We start from the raw sequence: 22826 nt of genomic DNA, 5'->3' as shown, positions 1-22826 counted from the left end.
TAATTTTGTTGTATTGTTCACAATATAATGACAATAAAGACACTTTGACTTTTGACCTATGTTTAATGTGTATTTGGTGTGTTGGTGTGTAAGTAATGTTTACATCGGTACAAGAAGCCACATGGTTGGTTTCACATACAACTCCTTAAATGTGATTTTATGACATTATGATGTTGGATAGCGCACACTTGTATGTGTAAACACTTTTCGCCAACTGTCACTCCAAACATCAGGATATTGAATCTCTCTCTGGCTCACACTGTGACTTTAATTTGATCTACAGCACATTTCCTGTCTGTTTCCGTGCAGTCAACACATCACCCGGCAGTCAACACATGGCACCGCTGCGTAATGTTTGACTAAGTCATCTGAATACTATGTACAAAGACATCTTACCACACAAATTTCAAAGTTTGTTTTTTTTCCCTCTCCTAATCAGTGTTTTAAAGTCAGCCAAGTAGGATGAGAGCTAATGGGTACGTTGCATGGACGTTATGATAATTGCCATTTTTTTTTTATATTTTTGGGGGCTTTTTGCCTTTAATGTACAGGTTAGTAGAGAGAGACAGGAAATGGGAGGCAGAGAGGGGGGCAATGACACACAGGATAGGACCGCTCAGCGTGGGATTCGAACCAGGGTCGCCTGCAGCAAGGACTGTAGCCTCAGCACATGGGCAGGTGCTCTACCCACTGAGCTAAACAATGCCACATAATTGCCATTTTTACTTAATATTAATGTAATTTTTTGTAGAATTTCAATTTCATGTTGTGCATAATGGTTTATAGATTCTATGTACTGGATGCAGCACTACAAGACTGAAAAACAGCTTCTTCCCCCAAGTTGTTTAATGAACACTGCCTGGTCCCCTCATCCCGCACACACTGATTGTGGCCTACTGTTAGAATGAGAATTGCTACTGTTTGCACCTTTTATATTGCATATTGCACTTTGTTGCTCTTATAGATTGTTAATGTTGTATTTATGTCTAAATTGTTTTTTTAATTGTCTTAAATGGTGTTATGGCTCATAGGGAGTGCTATCTAAATTTCGTTACATTGTTGTCTGACCCTCAATATAATGACAATAAAGCTACTAATCTAATCTATATAAACCTACTTTAGCTCACACTGTTTTTACATGATCCATATTTCTAGATAATTCTGTGGTTTATTAACCATTTTCTAATCTATTAACCCAAACAGAGACTATACAATCATTGTATTCTGTAGAAACCATAAGCTTTGGATTTCTCCAACATGTCAAACCAGTCTGCATGGGGCTCTAGTAAGAGAAATACTCTGAATTTATAAAGTTCAGAGGGTGGTAAGGGTGAAAAAGTGTAATAATAATAATAATAATAATAATAATACATAATCAGAGAATAAACACAGTGATGGAAAAATAAACTGAACCACACCTTCAACACCTGTCATCTTTTGTCCAGATATCCAGAAATAATATCGTGTAATACTGTGTTGAAGTATTTTAAGTCTGTTCGCCATTCTATGTGCCAGTCTGTTGGAGATGATGCTGGAATCGTCTTTGTCAGACCTGAGATACGTCCAGGGAGTGTCTCTGTATCAGGTACGGATCAGGACACAGTGAAAGAACCAATGGGCTCAGGCTAACTCAGAGTCGTTTATTGAAGGCGGGGTCAAAACCAGGTAGGCAATTCAATAGGTAAAGGTACAATAATCGGCAGGCTAAACTCGAAGGTCGGGGAATCAAAACTGGTCACTCACAGGAAGACACTCTAGGAAATTAAAGACTGGAACTCTGACTCTAGGGACAAGACGATCTGGCACAGAAGGGAAGGGAAACACGGCTTAAATACACAAGCAGGGGGAAGACAATTAGACACAGGTGAAACACATTAGGGCTGGGAAGCAATCACACAGGCAGGCAACTTGACAGTAAGACAAGGGCTGTGTCCCAATCTGGTCCTAATTGCGAGGCTGCATCCTCGAAGTACGCATTTAGAGGCCGATTACGTCACAATGCCGCGCGAAGGCTGTCCCAATTCGAAGACTCCTTCAAATGCAGCCTTGAAATGCGGCCTTCTTTTCCCTCTTTTTCAAGGATGCACCGCTACTATCCTTCGCGGCCTCCCAGATCCCAAGATCCTTTGCGCGGCGCTGTTCAGTGCCGCGAAAACACAACAATGGCGACACCAACAGGTGAAGACTTTTCATTCAAGTGTAAGTATTGGTTTGTTTTATTTAATTATTTGTACTTATTACTACTTATACTTTTATACTTTTACTAATTACTTATATTTTATTACTTGACTTATTTTTTTATATTTATATATATATATATATATATATATATATATATATTTACTTATATATATATATTTATATATATATATATATATATATATATATATATATATATATATATATTTACTTATATGTATATATATACATATATACACACACACACACATATATATATATATATAGACTAAGATGAACAAATTTAGATTTTAATAAAGAGCTGCGTTTGGGATTGTCACTATTATATGTTATACTTCATTATTATTTATTATTATTATGATAATGTTTTGCTATATTAGAACCCTTTTGTCTGTTAACATAGCATCCCTGTGTTTACCTTTTCTCTTGCTTCCCTCTGTGTTTAGAACAATACTGGAAAAGATGGGCCTGGAGGGGAAGGTCCAGCCCCACCAGGCGAAAAAGAAGTGGTGATTTTATGTTAATGTTATAAAATAAAAAATATTGTCAATTGTTACACGTTGTCTATTCCATTTAGTATTTACAACTTAAGTACAATTTATAACAGGGTTAACAAACGGCATAAAGTGCTACTGTTCAGGAAGAACAAGGGATTAAATATTTTTCTTTTATTATCAAGTGATGAAACATTTAACTATTTACAAAATTACATCAGGAATAACTATTTACAGATTATTATTATTTTATTATTCTTTCTCTTGTGTGTTTTCCTTCTTTCTTCTTCTTTCTTTCTTTCTTGTGTGTTTTCCTTCTTTCTTCTCCTTTCCTTTATTCTTCTCCTTTCTTCTCTCTTATAATTTTGTCACCTTTTTCACCGTCTTTTCGGTCGTGGCGTCTTTCTCGTCTTATGGGCGGGAACAGCTGGTGACGCAACCAGGAAATGCCTCGAAGGCTAGACCGTCTCATTTAACAACGGTTGATGCAGCCTTCGGAGGTTCCTCAGAAGGCTGCATCCTTCGAAGGCCGCAAAGGCCGCGTACTTCGAGGATGCAGCCTCGCAGTTGGGTCGGAATTGAGACACAGCCAAGGACTTCAAAATAAAACAGGAAGTGGCACAACAAGAACAGAAAATCAACTCAAACCCTAACAGACACTAACAGACTCTGACACTCTGCCTTTCTATCCCAGCCTGGTGAGGCTCCTCTGGCTACTGCAGGATTTCCTCTTTGCTGAGGGAACAGACAATTACACACTGTGGAGTGAAAAGGTACATCACATACCCCACCTTACACATATGACCTGTCAACTTAGACTGCCCGGGGACTCCCATGATGCACTGAGCTCCTCTCTCCTCCTCCCTCTCTCTCTCTCTATCCATCCATCTATATCCATTAACATTCATGTTCTATTAATTGCATTCAATAACCTAAACTTCTTCCCCGGAGTTGCTTTCTGGTCTCACAGGGCCTGTAGATGTCCGGATGACAGATTCCAGTCCCGGACCTTCTAGCTTCATTGTTGATTTTCATTGTGCTTCTTTCTTCTATCCTTCCTCTCTCTCCTCTCTACCCCAACCGGTCGAGGAAGATGTTCTCCCACTCTGAGTCTGGTTCTGAGGGTTCTTCCTGTTAAAAGGGAGTTTTTTTCTTGCTACTGTTGCTCATGTGGGAATGTTGGGTCTCTTTAAAGTTAAAACCTGAAGAGTTCGGTTTAGAACCTGCTCTATGTGTAAAGTGCCTTGAGATGACTCTGTTGTGATTTGGCGCTATACAAATAAAGATTGATTGATTGATTGATTACCAAGCATTTCTAACACAAATTACATTAAGATACCTGACATCAGACATAGGTCTGGTTAAGGTAGTAAAGCACAATTCCTCAACAATGTCTCAACAAGGTGTCTTTTGTTGTCTCTCTTTGCCATGAAAATTGTTTACATAAAAACTGGACAGACTGAAAGAGTACTTCATACCAACCTTTGGTGTTACAGCTTGCATAAAAGCCCCATTCACAACTAGCACATTCATTGTTTGGTATTTCCCCGGCACGTGCAGGAACAGATCCTGAAATGCTGTTAACATTAGCAGCTTGGTCCTACTCAGATTTGGCAGCAACAGAAACATAATTCAAGTTCAATTTATGTTTGCCAAGCACACCACTTAGTCCACATCCTAAAAGCTTTTGCTCTTTATAACATTTGAAATGAAAACATACTCTTTGAAAACAGTGTCAAGCAGTCAAACACATTCATGTCTCCTCTATACTGCAGTATAAGAAATGCATGCATCTCTATGTTTCTGGTTTCTAAAGTAGGAAAAAAGACAACATATTTAGACACAACACATAATCAAACAACAGTTGTAATGGATCACAAAAAATATTGAAAATGTTTAATTAAATACATAAAATCATCAATACTTTGAATAATATAAACTGGTATGAATGCCCATATGTGTGTGCCAAGATGTCACCTTTTTATCTGGTCGGATTTTTCTGAAACATTAAATAAAAGCACATATTTCATCCATGTAAACCATATATCACTACATACAGTATCAGAGAAAAAAAAGCCAACTTCAAGAAAATGTTGTTTAGGCCATCTTGGAGAGAAGTTGCAATAAAAAGCTTTCATTTAGTTTTGCATATTGGTCAAATGCTGACTGATTTTGAAATAAGAAATAAGAAGCTTTCATGTTTTTGTGTGTGCTGACTTGAACCACTACACTGCATTTGTATCCAGATATGTAATAAACAAACCATCTCTTGTATTCTTCAAGCCTGCCCAGTTCAATCCCTAATGTTATTAGCCTACAGTATAGTCAGTGTTTTACACACATAACATCATACAGTACAGCTCTTGTTGGTGAAGATTACAGTTGAAATTACTTTGTTTAGCATGAAACATACAGATGGTGAATATGTGTTTGCTTTATGCTGAATTAAGTTGCGAAAACTGTGTCTTTAGTCCTTATTATAGTTGTAAAACAGCTGATCTTGCTTTCAGCTTTCCATCAGGTCTGCAATGACACTTTTGAAACAGTGTGATTTTGTCATTCGATTTAATCACTGTAGCAATCTTTTGCATCAAGTTCAAATTTGGTGATTTCTGACATGCAAATGTGTCCAATAAAAAGCTGTGTTGATGTTTTCTTAATACATCTGAGGTCTTGACAGTACGGACCTCTACTTTGAAGATAAGAAATGGTGGACGCTATCATCACTGTGCTAGTTACTCATTTTTATTTAACCTCCTCTGCCTGTGAACAAACAGCTCCACCAAAGAGACATGGATTGTTTCCAGTTTTTCAACAAGAATAATAAATAGTGAAAATATCTTTTGAATGACCTGTGAAGTTATCTTCTAGTCATCAAACAAGCTAAACATGCTTTTAACTTCATAGCTCGGAGAGCGGCAAGTCACCTGCATCCTCATGTTGCCTGGCTGTGTGACCATTGTGAGGTCTGTGTCACCATCTGCTGGCCAGTTTCTGTACTGCATGCTGTGTCCAATTACAGCCATAGATACAGCACGTCACCCGTTTCTTGTTTTTGGGTTGTTTTTTTTATTGGAGATTAGATTTATTTGCAATATAATTGGGCAATTAACTGTGTAACTGACCTAATCCCATGTCCTTTTATCATTTTAGTATCCCAGATGTTTTGCCATTATGTTTTTAATTAGAAATAATTAGTTAGATGCTAGTGGCATCTCCATTTATTTATTTGTGTAATGGCTCAGAAGGCAGGGAACCCAAAAGCACGACAACAGGAAGATATTTCAGAGTTCACAGATATCTAATCAGAGTCAACACCAGGCAGACAGACAATCAGGCAGACAAATCCAAGGGAGCAGGCAAAAATCCAAAAACCGGGAACCAGGCAAGGCGGGCAGGAATGACACAGGCAGAGTAACGCTGGAAAGTTAGGCATGAAAACACTACACAATCTGGCGGAGGACAAGTGCAACCAGGTGTGGAGATGGGCAAGGAAGCACAGGTGAGAGGAGTGAGCTGATGAAGGTGACAGGATCTGAAATGACTGGATAATTAGTGAAGACAAAATATGACCACAACTGATCAACTCATGACAATTTGTAAATATTATTTGCCTTAAATACAGGAGGTGTAGGAAAAGAAAGATTGTGAAGACTTTTTGTACTTTGTTTGTTTGTTTTTGGACTGAGCCATTTTGTCAAAGTGTCTTATCTATTATCTCATTTATTTAAATAACAGGCCAGTGAAAAAACTCAAGTGAGGTAGGCTACTTGTACTTAAGGTTATATAAATATTATACTTCATATGCTACTTTATGGTAATACTAATTTCACATCTGCCTTTTCCATAAACATTTAAGGACTTGTTCACATTTTTTGCAAGTCTGGCAGGTGTCCAAATTAACATTGAAATGGGTTCTTCTTGCTGTAATCATTCCTCTTCTTCATACTGACCATTAGAAGATCCTTAAATCCACAAACATCCTTCTGTGCAATGTAAATGCAAATGTATTTATAAGTTTATCTGAAGCTAATATGAAATTTTAGCCAACCCATATTTAAACGATTATCTCTTCTCACCACTCACTATTACAGCAGGCTTTTTGGGTGTGTGGTTGTTCAGAACAGCTATAAACACTTTTGACATCTGATGTGGTCAAACAACTTGTCACACATACTTTTCTAGCATAACACAGGCTAGTATTATCTTAATAGCCTAACACTATACAACATTTTATTAATCCTTATAATCCTTATACCAGACTGAATAGACACTTTGGGAAATGATTTTCCTCTACACAAAGATGAGCTTCTCCTGCTTATTGACCTAACATGGTGTCATCTGCATGTGTGCATTCTTGGAAACGTCTTTGCAGGTCTGGGAATGCAATTGGCCCTAATCCACATGCCAATGCCACCTATGAGTGAATACCCAAGTTTGTTTATGATTGGTTGTATTTTATATTTCATGGCTGCAGTCTTGATCCCTCAGACTTGTTTCCTTGTCCATGTATATCTTTGAAGTTGGTGAAATGGTGTCAGAAATTCCTGAATTGCATCCTATAGCAACATGTGCTCATGGACAACACATATTATCAACAAATATTATAACAATAACAGTTATTCTCAGCAAGGCAAATGATGAAGATAAGATGTATAGATTACTATGTATATTGCACAATATACTCTCACGCGAGAGGTCTGGCTGCAGACCTCTCGCGTGAGGCCTCTCTCTGTGCAGGCTCTTGTCTCAGGCCTACCTCCAGCGTCAGGCCCGGAAATAAAAAAATGTCCACGCCTCCAGGTGAGAGTCCGACATTTTGACCAACCACCAAAGCCAGCAAAAACAGAAGGAGGAGACTCCGACATTTTTACATCGCTTACGAGCTACAGTTGTGACAGTAAGTGAAACTTTTAAAAATGAAGGTGCATGAGTTATGTTTGCACGTAACTACCTAATTAAGTTTGTTAGTGAGCTGTGTTAAGTACAGTAAGGAATAATTGGTGAGGACGTTGTTGTGGATAATTAAACCCTGATATAATTAATGGAAAAATGGGCGCGAAGAGGTTTATTTGTAATGCGTTAAATAATTAATTTGAGACATAGCTAAATGTTGAACAAAATACGAGTTTTTGCTGAATGCAATTTAGCTTTCAGATCTGCAAGTCCGCTTCTCCACGGTTTTGCTGACCCTCCTCCTGGTCGTGTGCATTATATCTAACCGTTGATAAATCAATTGGTAGCTCGGTTGATTATCCTATAGGTGTTACGATATTTGCATTTGTGTAGTGTTACCTGTCATAAACCAGGTATTACTTATTACGAGGCGCGTTTGTGCCATGGTGTTCGTGATATGACACTTTTTGCAAAGTACAAGTAGCCTATGTAACATCACAATCAGTCCGAAGCTGTTTAACTTGCTTCACACGGTATACATTTTTACCAACTGAAATAAAATATTGAACATAATATCACTTTTTTGTGTTATGTAGATGCATCACTCCATTTTTCCATCAATTGAGGGCTATAAAGTGGAGCGCTACACAGTTTGTTGCAAGCTTTTTCATTGCCCCCTTTGCCCAAAATATAAACCCAGCCAAAGAGGAAGGCTCCAGAAACATCTGGATGTACATGTCAAAAATGCCATCACATTCAAAGGTATGTGTATGTGAATGTGTCTGTGTTTTCATGTGCTCATATATCTTTTTAATCATCAGCAAATTTAACCTTTTGTTGACTTCCTCCTAGACCAAAAGATCTGCAAATGCAGTTTAAACTGCAGAAATACTTCACATTTCCATTGTCCCATTTGTGACAAAACCATCATAAGAAGAGCCGACATGGAGAAACATCTGGAGACCTGTCAAATTTTGGACACATTTGCTGCACCCGACCCCCCCCCTTCTTCCATCATCCACTCTTCCAAAAGATGTTCCCTGTGCCCCACCTGCCACCTCCTCCGCTGCCCAGCCTACCACCTCCTCCGCTGCCCAGTCTACCATCTCCTCCGCTGCCCAGCCTGCCACCTCCTCCGCTGCCCAGTCTACCATCTCCTCCGCTGCCCAGCCTGCCACCTCCTCCGCTGCCCAGTCTACCATCTCCTCCGCTGCCCAGCCTGCCACCTCCTCCGCTGCCCAGTCTACCATCTCCTCCGCTGCCCAGCCTGCCACCTCCTCCGCTGCCCAGTCTACCATCTCCTCCGCTGCCCAGCCTGCCACTTCCTCTGCTGCCCAGCCTACCATCTCTTCCGCTGCCCAGCCTACCACCTCCTCCGCTGCCCAGCCTGCCAATACAATTTTGTATTTAAGCATAGTTAACAACCTAATTGGCATCAATAGTCTTAAGATATTAATGTCATTGAAGACAAAAGTCGAATCATTTAATACAATAGAAATTTTTAAAAAAAATAAGGCATTTACCTTATATAAATGTTATGCATGACCTTTTAAGTCTCTGAACAAATGTACATAGATTGATGTGTTCATGTAGTACTCTTCAGAGGGACTCCAGGTAGACAGGCACAGGCACAGGATAAAGACACAACGATACCACATGTATCTGTTGTGTCTTTATCCTGTGCCATCTGAATACATGTCTTTCTTAGGTTAAAGGTTTGTTTTTTCTTAGGTTAAAAGTTTATAAATTGATGCAGCAGCTTAAAGATTTATTTCAAAATTTCTTCTGTGCACTTGGAGTTTACCCCATTAGGACTAATATGTTGCTGGTGTAATCATGGTAAATGCCACAAATAAAGGATTGACAACATCAAAAGTGTTACATATATTTAAGAAACTAATAGCTTTTCACATTACAAAATTGATTAATTAAATACGAAGGCGCAAAGTTTTGTCTTACAAAATCGATAACTATTTTACTTTGAAGTTTGTTGCACTTCCGGTCCCAACCGACCTCACGCTGGAGGTGGTTTTATTTTGAAGTTTGTTGCGCGCACTTCCGGTCCTAAACAGCCTCACGCTGGAGGTAGGCCTGAGACGAGAGCCTGCACAGGGAGAGGCCTCACGCGAGAGGTCTGCAGCCAGACCCTCTTGGAATTTTTAGTAACTAAACAAATAAGATAAATGTGGAATTTACAAGACAAATGCAGATATAAAAATTTAGGCCTGTAAGAAGTTCTACCAGTATAGGAATATTGTAGGGGAGAACAGGGTTGGTTGTCACATTCATCAGATCTCAGGCCCTAGAGGGCGCAGTTAAAAAAGTTTTGGTACTGAAATGGCGCTTTTCCACTACACAGTTCCAGCATGACTCGACTCCAAGCGAGCCGAGCCGATACTAAAATGTGACGTAACAGACTGCTGGCCGCTGAAGAGTTGTCGCTGGAAGAGTCATGAGCCGTCCCACACAAGAATCAAACCCGGCATTTTTAAATACCGACAACAGCGTTACATCGATACGGCTCAATTTTGTTGCTTTGTGTGTGACAGAAAGCCACATACAGCAGCAAGTACACCACTGCATCCATGTCCTCCATTGTTTATGTGTTTGTGTCGCGAATAAAACAAAATCACGGCAGTTTCGTGGAGCCGTGCTATGACGACCCCGCCCACGTTGAGTAGGTACTTCTTTGTAATGGAAAAGGTCGTTCCTGGAACTGAGCCGAATCGAGGCTAGCCGAGGCGAGTCAGAATTTCAGAATTTAGGTGAGATGTTACTGCTGCTAAGCTTTTGGGGGCCCTAAGCATAAATGGTCAGGGAGGTCCACCCCCCCAATTTATTTTAAAATTGACATGAAATATACAAATAATTATGAAAATATATATATTAAGCAAAATATATAAAACAAAATGTCAAAAACTTTCTTAACAGCAGCATTACAATATAATATGTAGCTGATAGTTATAATGTATCATTGTTTATACTATTATTGTCATTTTGTACATGTTTCAGGTGTCTTTGTGTGTCTGTGTTGCTTAAGAGGGCTGTCAACTTTTATTTTGAAAATACCGCTTTTATTTTGACATTCTGTGTTTTTGCTGCGCTGTGGCAGAGAGTGAGAAGTAAACAGGAGAAGGTGAAGACGCACATGTGCTGTAGTTAAGCTGAACTGTAAAGTTAAGGACCAGGTTACAAGGTGTTTAAGTGTTCAAGAATCATCCGAAGACCAGAGATAATTCCTCCTTTAGGCTACACGGCATGCAGCCAACTAGCTCATTAATGTGTTTTGAGTAATAGGGCACACAATTAAGAAAAGCAACGGTGGGCCTGTTCATAACTAATTTATGTAATTTCTTTAATGTAATAATATAACTATCATGATTTCTTCAGCAACCTTAATTTTGGGGGGCCCGCCAGGTACTTGAGGCCCTACGCGCTCTGCTTACTCTGCGTATGGGGAGCGGTGGGTCTGTTCAGAGGTAATTTCTGGAGTAAACTGCTTGACATTGAGGTGAGGCTTTTACACAATGAGTTTATAATAAAACAATCATTACCATTAAAAAGTATGAAGAGAGGGCGATAGTTAGGTAGGTTTTTTTCTTAGCTACACCCAAAAATGTGGTTGTTAGCTTTGCTGGTTGGTTGTCACATGTTGGTATATAGGCTATGTAGTGTCATATATATAGTTCTTTCTTTCTTTTAAGATAGCAAAATGACCAGGATGATTTTTCCTGTTTATGTTCTCTTGGTGCAGGAGATATGTTAGGATGTTGTATTTTAATGAAACTAAACATTTTAAATATTTTTTTAAGACTGTATACATTGTTTCCCCATTAAAATAGCACATTACCACCAACCCCATGTGCACAAGACATATTTGACGGCTCATATCTTTTGAACAGAATCAGCTGAAGGAGAGTAAGACCACTCTATTCCTACCTGACCACAAATTAAAAGGGAATTTATTCAGTTTATGATTTATGAGGAATTCAAAGGAAAGTAAAAAGTGTGACTACCAACCCCATTCTCCCCTCCTTCTATATTGCACTATTGCACTGGTGGTAGTTGTAGTTAATTAAAAACACATTGTGTTGCAATTGTATTGTATTATGTATTTGGTGACATGGACAAAAAGCATAATATCAGCTGAAATTATAAGGGCTCCTGCTTTTTTACCTAAATGCAAAACCCTGTCTTTTAATGGGACCCTGTGTTAATGTCTCTACAGTTGTCTACCTGCAGGTGTCACTTGCAAACACTTGATGGCAGTATTGATGCATGTTTATAACGCTGCTACTTTGTTGCTACAGTCCTTCTCTGTATCTTAGACCAGCAACCATATTGCTGCTTTGCATTTTACAGTCTCTGCTTGGTGCTGCTGCAGTATCACGATGCCAGAGCTTTTAGTTCAGAGGAGTTTCAGACAAGCTGCTGATGCATCACAACTGTGTGAGGGCCTGTATTGAGTTTCTCCAGACTGCATTGTGCATGGTTCTTTTCAGGGCAGCAATTTGACCACAAATGTTTCTTTGCATTACTTGTGAGGCCACCTCTGTCAAGCTCTGTGACCCTCTCCTCTCACATCACAGGTCTGTGCGTGAGTCAAGCCCTGCATTTCATTAAGCTGACTGTGTTGTAATCAGTTTCACTGCTCTTCCTGCTGGGAAGTGTGCATATCCTCAGTGTTTCTCCTCATAAGTATTAGCAAAGATCTGCAATATCTGCAAAAAGCTTCTTAAGTTTGGCATTTCTCTTGATGTATTTTAGCAGGATCAGGAAAGCTGGATCTTAGCATCTTGTATTTTAGGCCTTTAACTGAAAACATTAGACATTATGTATTCTAGGCAAGGCAAGGCAAGGCAAGGCAGTTTTATTTATATAGTGCATTTCATACACAATGGCAACTCAATGCGCTTTACATAAAACAGACATTTAACAGTAAGAATTGGAAATAAAAAAACATAACCCAATAATGTAAACACATGGTAACATTAAAACATACAACCCTAACCCTTATTTCAGAGGAACTGTGCTATTGAAACACTCTGGAGAAAAGCTCAAATCATGAGTTATTACTCATTCATCTACCTATGTAAAACAACCTCATCTACACAAAACCCTAACCCTAACCCCCTAACCCTAACCCTTTGTTGAACTGGGAGGAAAGGATGACGTCAGGGTCAACAAATGAATGACCTGAATTACCCACAACAGACACCTGGTGGTGCTCATGGTTGCCTTCATATAGTAGGCAAATTCAGTCTGTTCTACAGTACATATTTACTGTTCCAGTGTGTGCAATGTGCTCTTTAAGACATTACTGAGCAGCCCAGCTGAGTTCTCAAAATGAACAGACTTGAGTAACCAGTATAAAATCTTTATTAAGATGAAGTGTTTTATACAAAGGCATAACTCATTGATTCTGCAATGGTGCTACTTTTTAACAACATTTCAAGGTTTTGTGACTAAGCAGCAATCAAAACCATTTTATCTATAACATTATAGACAGTGTTACCGTATAAATGGTGTTATTAAAAATGATTGAATTCAGATGGCAGTTGGCTGATCATGGTGGCAAATTCAGTGCAGCTCATTTGTCCATCATCATCCATATCCAGAACTTATGAACTCATCCAGTGCTTTTGGGCCCTTGCATTACTAAAACAGAAATCTGAACTAAAGGGAATCAGTTTATTTGCAAGGCTTTTTTAAAATACATTTTTGGTTTGGTACTCTTTAAAAAGTTGTACCACTTACTCCTATATATAATAATATATGATCATATATATATAATCATAATCTATAATCATATGTTCTGCTCTCAGCTCATCTTATCCTTATATCTAAAAAAAAGACCACATAGTTGAGAAAGACAGACAACTCCCTCTTGATGTTCTTGATGAAAAAAATGTAGGTGAGGCAGGCTTATAAACCAGCATGAATAAAATCATGTTTTGTCTTGTCTTTCCCTTTGGAATTGTAATAGGTGCAGCATGATTGCACACAGCTTTTGCATCGACAAAACTCTCAATGTTTCCTGAAATATAAATTCCACTTATAAGCATATGTGAGGGATTGTACAATAAAAGGTTATATGGTGTGTTGTATAACAGTTGTGGTCATACTTTCCTCTCAAATACACAGTCTTTGTCCAACAGGTCAGTTTAATGGATTGGTAATTGTTACTTTACTTGTATAGAAACACTGTTTGCATGTTTTGAGCATTTTCTGTGAAAGGAACCTGCTGCAGGCCAGGTGTGCAAGATCATCATTTCATATTAATTTTGGATTATATTTCAGTGGTTGGAAACAAAAAATACTTTCTCAACGACATTACCACGCCTGTGTTTGTTGTTGGTACTGCTGTGGCCCAGATCTGACCCACACCTGAAACTTTTGGCACTTTCATCTAGTCCACATACTACATGGAAGGATGAAACTTGGGCAGTCTGCTTCTGGGTGACAACCAAGAAAAACCAGATGAACCAGAGCGGGTTCACATCCTCAATACACATACCTGAAGGCAATGTATATAAAAGGCACACATTTGATTTGAGTAACCAGTAGATCTTTATTAAGATGAAGTGTTTTGTACAAAAGCATAACTCATTGATTTTGCAATGGTGCTACTTTTTTTTGCAACATTTCAAGGTTTTGTGACTAAGTAACAATTGAAAACCATTATATCTATAACATGATGGACACGATGATGGTTTACTGTGTGAATGGTGTTAAGAAATTGAAATTGATTGAATTCAGATGGCAGACTTCCAGGTTGTCACTGTTGCTCTACTTCCAGGATGTCTATTGCGCTACCATTTCTTGGCAGATCGCAGTCAATGTGACAATCATAGTGGCAAACTCCAAGAAGTTCAATTGTCCATCGTTGTCCATATCCAGACCTTTCATGAACTCATCGACTGCTTTTGGGTCTTTGCATGACTAAAACAGAAGCAGCATGATGAAATTAGAATCAAAGAGAACTGGTTTCATAACACTTTGCAAGCCTTCAATGCAACTTTTTAAAAATACATTTTTGCAACTTTTTGTCATCATGAGACAAAAAAGGTCAGTTATACATGAGTTGCCATTGCTCTGCTGTTATTGAATAACAATATCCAATGCAGGTAATAAATACGGAGTGGCTCGGAAATTAGTATTGCATGTCTTATCCTTTTTTAAAAAAAGAAAGAAGACTCACTGAGAGGAAGCCAGGGAATTCTTTCTCCATCATCTCCTTCACCTCTGCTTTGCTCAGGTTTTTTGGGTCGCCTTGTTTTGAGGAATAGCTCTTGAACAAATCGATGAGGGTGAACATGCACAATTCAAGTTTGGTGGGCTGTGACATCTTGGAAACAAAACCTAGGAAGAAGAGAGTTATGAAATGGCATTTAATTGTAGTTTATTATGGCAACAGAAAGCAAAGAAAAGAGTAAATATTTTGTGTGGCCGGAGGAAAAGAAATATTATTCATTCTAATAACTTAACATATCCCTGTGTTATGACTAATATGGCTTTGTTCAGCTTAATTTGAGTCTATTACCCTACCCTTACTGCAGTGTTTGACGTTTGTTTCAATCATTAGCACTTTTAATGAATGCTCGTCTGCGCTTTAACAGTTTAACATTAAATTGTAACACTAGTTTGATAATCTAGTGTATATAGGTTTATGTGCAACAGAGGAGCCTTAATATTAACATTGACATTATTTGATCTGGTTCTACAATGAGGATAAAGGACAGACACCATGCAGGGCCGGTTGCACATAGATTTTAACTTGTAGCTTTCTTTATGTTGCAGGTACAACGCTGTGCCTCCATTCTGTTACACTTACCTGTATAGATTTTACTGAACAGGCTAAAGCTCAAGCATGTACAGCATTTTGACATATAATATATAATCATATAATCTACAATCATGTTTTCTAGTCTCATCTGCTTAAAGTATTGAAGGTACTGAACCAAACAGAATAGAAAACCAAAGACTCACCTGGACGCTGACACTAAGGACAGAAGTTGCAAGTTGAAGTGTCTTCAGCTTATAAACCCATCAGTTATATAGACTCCTCTCTCCTTTGTGAAAAAAAAATGTGGGCACCTCCTAGAAAGGCACCTCCCTCCAGACAGTTGGGTCACCTGGTATGTAAAACACAACTGCATGATGTTTATTTTGCACAGTGAACCAGACCTTTAAGAAGAAAAGCTCTTTATGTAAAAAAAAAAAAAAATGTAGGTGAGGCAGGCTTGTAAGCACTGTAAATACAATCATGTTTAGTCTTGCCTTGTTCACTTTGCCGTTGTTGGTTGTTGGTGGGTTGTATTACAGTAGTGAGTCATAGTGCTTTCATGGACGTTAAATACCCCTCCTCTCAAATACACAACAGGCTTTGTCCACCTGGTCTATTTAAAGGGTTGGTTCATTCAAATTACAAAGGCGACCGTTTTCCATTTATGACTACACACTAAAAATCACAGGATTGAAATTTTACTTAGTCAATATGTTTTTTTCATGGCTTGTTATTGATTATTGATGAGCTATATGTGTGTATATTTTGCAATGAAACAAAATAGTTTTTAACACATTTTACATCATTATGTCACACAATTATTTAGAATAAACTATTGTTTTAGGATATGACCTGCTCTATATTGACACAACACATTACAATTTAAATGAAGGAATACTCTACTTTTCATTTGATGTTTTAAAATTAAGTCAGTATTTTTTATAAATGCACTTAAATACACTGTAGGTGGATAAAATATTTAACATTTGTTATTCTTTTGTGGTTACGCCATTTGATATTTTCAGGAGCACTTGGTTAAATGTACATATTAACAACCTTTTTTAAATACATTTTTGAATGACTCTTCTTGCTAACCCTTATTTGTCCCTGACCCATATACATTTAACTAAGTTAGAGACAGTATTCAGTATTCACTTATTTGAAGGATTTTAAAGGTAAAGGTGTTATTCTTACTTCACTTATATAGACAGGCTATTTGCATGTTTTGAGCACTTTCTCTGAAAGGAACCTGCTGCACACCAGGTGTACAAGATCATCAGTACATATTATTATTGGATTAGATTCCTTTCTCAACTACACAAACACGGCCATTGTTGGCACTGGTGTGGTAGTGAATTGCACGGAAGGCTCAGAGCATCTGTCACAGTTTTGAGAAATGTTTTCTTTGAGTTTTTTTGTTATGTAATATAGGGTTTGGTCCCGCACTTAAACAGCATTCACTGTAATTGGCATGGAGTCAAACTAAAAGCTGCTGCAGCACACACCCTGGACACTGAGCACCTGCACTACAAGACTAAAAAACACCTTTTACTACAGAGCTGTTACAATCCTGAACCCCCCCACCCCCCCTCTCTCTCATCAACACACACCTACTGTACACACACACATACATTGCACTGCTGGCCCCTTTAAGGCTTGGACTTCTTTGCACACGTTTTTAATTATTGCTGATTGTGCCCATTGTATATATATTGTTAATTGTTTTCTTTTATATTTTATATTTATATTTATTTATATGTACAAGGCAGCTGGAGTACTGCTCCAACAAAATTTAATTGTCCTGACAATGACTATATCCTATATTCTATTCTATTCTATTCTATTCCATTCTATTCTATATTCTATTCTATTCCATTCTATTCTATATTCTATTCCATTCTATTCTATTCTATATTCTATTCTATTCTATTCCATTCTATTCTATATTCTATTCTATATTCTATTCTGTTCTATTCTATTCTATTCTATTCTATTCCATTCTATTCTATATTCTATTCCATTCTATTCTATATTCTATTCTATATTCTATTCTGTTCTATTCTATATTCTATTCTGTTCTATTCTATTCTATTCTATTCTATTCTATTCCATTCTATTCTATATTCTATTCCATTCTATTCTATATTCTATTCCATTCTATTCTATATTCTATTCTATTCCATTCTATTCTATATTGTATTCTATTCTATATTCTATATTCTATATTCTATATTCTATATTCTATGTTCTATTCTGCTGCTGTTAAAGTGGTTCTTCAACAATTGTGCAACAATGAAGTTGTACAACAAGTCTTGCTGGACTTTTCAGACCTTTTTTCTTTCTCATGCTCCTTAGAGGTAATTCAGGTTGTGTCAGACACACTTAGGACATGAATCATAATTCCCCCAGGCTGTGGCGGCCTATAGGCGGCCGCGGTTGCCTAGGGCACCAAATGAGGTGGGTGGTGGGTGGTGGGTGGCAATTGAGTGGGACTTCTTTTTTTTGTCTGTTTTTAAAATGTTTTATTATTACCTATATGTGTCAATATTTAGATCTTCATGTTCAAAGTGCCACGTCAATGTCCCACAGTATACAATAATTTAACTTACTCATTGTCTCTTTATTAAATTCAGGTTAAGTTGTGAAGTGGTGGGTGTTGCAGTGTTGAGGAATGATGGGATTTAGGGCGGTGGTGGAAATTTAAATATCACCCAGGGCACCAACAGCAGGTTTTATCACTTTAATCTAAACATATCTGATTTTTTTGGTATTTTCTGACAAGACTGAACAAATATTCATGATCATCATTATTCCTGTATCGGGGATATGAGATGATTTAGTGCTTTGATAGGGTTTGTCTGACAGTGGCCTGGTAGCATAAGCACCAACCCAACAACTATCATTAGATTTGATTCCAAGTGTTGCTTAATCCTGATTGGAGTCACGCCGCCTTTCTCCAAATGTGCCCTGCCCACTTTAAACCTGGGAAGAGAAGAAGAAGAGCACAGAGAATAACACAAATCCAGAAATCTGTTGTGACATGATTAAAACAGTTTTGAATTTTAGCAGAAAAATTGTGTCTTTATTTGGGACTTCATCACCCTTGTTGGTGGCCTGGCGAGATGAAAGTATCTCTCATTTAAGTAATTTAGAGACAGTATTCAGTATTTCCCTTATTTTAAGGATTTTAGAGGCACAAAGTATCCAGTAAATCTTGCAGTCATCCTTACTTCACTTATATAGACAGGCAGTTTGCATGTTTTGAATACTTTCTCTGAAAGGGACCTGCTGCAGACCAGGTGTGCAGGATTGTCAGATGGTATTATTGCATAAGATTCCTTACATGACCGTGCCTCCATATGTTATTGACACTGGGGTGGTAGTGAATTGCACGGGAAGCTCAGATCATCTGTCAACAAATGTTTTGTTATTTTGTTATATGATAAGGGTTTTTTTTTTCCTGGGCATTAGATCTGTAATTGGCATGGAGTCAAACTGAAAGTGGCTGCTGTATAAAAGAGGAAATTCTCACTGACAAATTCCAGTAAAGATTCCTTCAAATACTGGTTTCAAATGCAAAGCTGGTCTCTCAAAAAATTATACTACCAAATCCGACGCCTGTCAGTTAGCTCACCTGCTGCTCTCGTCAGACGAGTTTAATCTTACTTATCTTACTGTACAATAGCTGCCTTGTTAGCACAGATTAGCATGACTACCTAACACCAGCCCTGTAAGGTAACAGTCACTTTAATCTGAGGAAGTTTTCAGAGCATAGAGGTCAACATCCTGCTCTCCTTATTCAGTAGGTCCTGGCTCCAAATACAGAAGACATGAAGCAATAAGACATGAAGCAATAACTTCAGTGGCTTTAAACCTGTACCAATGCAAACCAATAGGATTGTGAGACCAACAAAACTCTGGCTGACTCTAGTGATGTCTGTATGCAACGGTCTGGTGGTGGCAATTGAGTGGGACTTCTTTCTTTTGTCTGTTTTTAAAATGTTGTATTATTACCTATTTATGTGAATATTTAGATCTTACTCATTGTCTCTTTATTAAATTCAAGTTAAGTTGTGAGGCAGAGGGTGTTGCACTGTTAAAGTGGTTCCTCAACAATTGTGCAACAATAAAGTTGTACAACAAGTCTTGCTGGACATTTCAGACCTTTTTTCCTTTCTCATGCACCTTAGAGGTAATTCAGGTTGTGTCAGACACACTTAGGACATGAGCCATAATTCTCCCAGACTGTGGCGGCCTATAGATTAAGCCACATAGGCGGTTGCCTAGGGCAACCAATGAGGTGGGTGGTGGGTGGCAATTGAGTGGCACCTCAATGTCCCACAGTATACAATAATTTAACTTACTCATTGTCTCTTGTCTTTATTAAATTCAAGTTAAGTTGTGAAGCGGTGGGTGTTGCAGTGTTGAGGAATGATGGGATTTAGGGCGGTGGTGGAAAATTTAAATATCACCCTTTAATCTAAACATATCTGATTTTTTTGGTATTTTTCTGACAAGACTGAACAAATATTCACGATCATCATTATTCCTGTATCGGGGATATGAGATGATATAGTGCTTTTGATAGCGTTTGTCTGACAGTGGCCTGGTAGCATAAGCACCAACCCAACAACTATCATTAGATTTGATTCCAAGTGCTGCTTAATCCTGATTGGAGTCACACCACCGCCTTTCTCCAAATGTGCCCTGCCCACTTTAAACCTGGGAAGAGAAGAAGAAGAGCACAGAGAAGAACACAAATGCAGAAATCTGTTGTGACATGATTTTTTTTTTTTTTTTTTTACATAAAAAATTGAGAAGCTAATTGGGAATATGCATCAATTCTTGGCTTTGCAAAAAGGTTAAACAGACATCCGATATAATCTCTACTGTACTGTACTGACATTTAGAAGGCCAACACCTTGTGAGAAATAAGAGTTCACATTGTTTCCAACAAACATGTTTAGGCCAGTTTTGAGGGCGTATCCTTTTTCACTACAGTATGTAAGTATGGTGGCATATTTTCATGTTTGTGTAACGTGGCACATGTTTTGTGTAGAGCCGGAGGAACCTGCTCTGCTAGCGATATCACAAACACAGTGTTGGAGTACGGTAAAGTCACATATACACTCTCATGCAGGAGACATGAATATGTGACTTGAAGCTGCAAACTGAATTGCCCTGCAGGAATAAATACATTTGTTTGATTGATTGATTGATTGATTGATTGAATGATTGAATATGCATCTCAAGTGCAGGCAGATGCACAACAGGAGTTTTTATGTTTTTAGATGCTCTGTTTGGGGGAGCTTTTGGGTAGTGGGAGTGTGGTTTTTTGGGGATTGTTTTACCCCACACTTCAGAAGTTCATGTTTGTATTTGTGTTTGTTTGTGTCGCAGTCAGAAGGTTTGTTAAACTATAAATTGATATGTTGATTAGGGAGTCAGGCATTTCTGTTACTTATACTGAAGGAAGTAATGGCTGATAGTACGACAATTAGACTGTTAATGGGATTCAGGGCCCTATTAAACTCAAGAAAATACTGAATTATTTTAAAAAAAAGGAAAAAATACAGATAGCTTTGATTCAGGAAACTCACCTTTCACTGCATTTCTCTCAAGATTGTCAGCTTTTGTCTGAGGCAGTCCAAAGTGGTACAGTGTAAATACATTTTACAACCTAATTTACACTATATTTTGACATAATTTCATTAAAAAACCCAACTAAAGATCAAACTTTGTAGTATTATACCACACATACCAATTGAGTATGCATTGCTCATATTTGTATGTAACTTTTTTTTCCCTGCTGTTTCTTTTTGTCATTTAGTGAGGAGTTAAAGAACGCAACACATTTTGGGATCTGTGTGATTTGTAAAGTGGAAAACTGTTTAGCATGTTTGTGTGACCTCCCCTGAAAACTATGCCAGTTATTTTTAGGACTGCATCTGAACAATGGAGAAAGTTGCATCAATGATGTGACGCAACTTGTTTTCTTTCCATGTTGTTTAGTAAAAGTTAAAAGGGTTAAAATTTGCACACATTCTTTTTTTGAGGATCCAGTATAAAATGTATGCTTTTCATCCATTTAGAGAGAATATATAAGAGGATTAAGGAAAAAATGTCTAAGTGGTGTAAAAACCTTTTCAAAATAATTAAAAACCCTTAAAAACCCTGCAACCACTGAGATTGGCTCCAACCCTCAAATTCTTAATAAAACACCACATCACATAGTCTGGCGTGCTCTTACATAATAACTCTTTCATATGAAATATTGAGCCCAAGGTAGTGTGTTTACACAGGTGTCATATTTGATTTTAAAATGAAATGTCAAAATGGGTTGGCAAGATGATCAATTCCAAAATGTCTTAATTATGTTTAAAATGCATTTAAATACACTGTAGGTGGATAAAATTGTTAATATTTATCATTCTGCTGTGGTTATTTTTATTTTCAGGAGCATTCAGTCTTACTTTTGGTGTAAAAAATGTTGCAAATGTTATTTCAAATGACATGAAACAGTTTTTTTTAAAAGATATTTTTAAATTGCCAACCCCTTTTTGTCACTGACCCATAATGAAGAGCTTCCTTCAGCACTGCCAAATGCATTTTCAGTCTCAGTGTCCCTCTGCTGCCATATAGTGGTGATAGAGTAGCTTTACAAGAAAAGTAGAGTGTTATCTACAGTCTCTACTTGCAGCTGCAGTACCATGACACCAGAGCTTGTGTTTCTGCCGAGTTTCACCATAAATGTCTGTCAGACAAGCCGCTGATGCATAATTGAAGAAGCTTCACGACTGTGTAAAGGCCTGTATCGACTTTCTCCAGACTGTATTGTGTGTCGTCCTTTTCAGAGCTGCGTTTAACCTTAAATGCTTCTTCACCCTACTTGTGTTAACTAAGAGGCCATCTCTGCCAAGCTCTGCAACCCTGACACACTTGTGTGTTGCAGTTTTGTTCAATCTGTGCATTTCATTAGGCTTGACTGCAATAGATGTTTTTTGGTGTGATATGACAATGTCCTCAGTGTCACTTTTGAGTAGCATTAAAAAAAACAAAACATTAAGGGAATTTTCAAGACCCTAAAAATAGCTTGTCACTCATTTAACTAAAAAAAAATCTGCCTTTTGATTTTTTTTTTGGTAGTCAGACTAAATTAGCAGCTTATGTGTACAAAAAAAATGTAGTTGTAGTGAAAAAGAAACAGATTACAATTCAACCATGAAATCTTATTAAGCAGTTATTAAGCACCTGACTAATGTAATACAACTTCATACAAAGACAAGGACCAATTCAGAGAATTAAATTAAATTGGTTCAATGGTTTGCAAATGTTCTCATAATTGCATAAAAGCCCCTGTTGCCTGCAGTGTATTCCTTTAATAAATGTCTATTTAATAATACTAAATTACCCTTTACACTACAGCGACTTCACAGTATTCCTCCTTTTGA

Source organism: Scomber japonicus, chromosome 10 (genome assembly GCF_027409825.1).
Source record: "Scomber japonicus isolate fScoJap1 chromosome 10, fScoJap1.pri, whole genome shotgun sequence".
Classification (NCBI taxonomy): domain Eukaryota; kingdom Metazoa; phylum Chordata; class Actinopteri; order Scombriformes; family Scombridae; genus Scomber; species Scomber japonicus.
The sequence above is the reverse complement of the archived record's forward strand: the minus strand, read 5'-3'. Positions refer to the sequence as shown.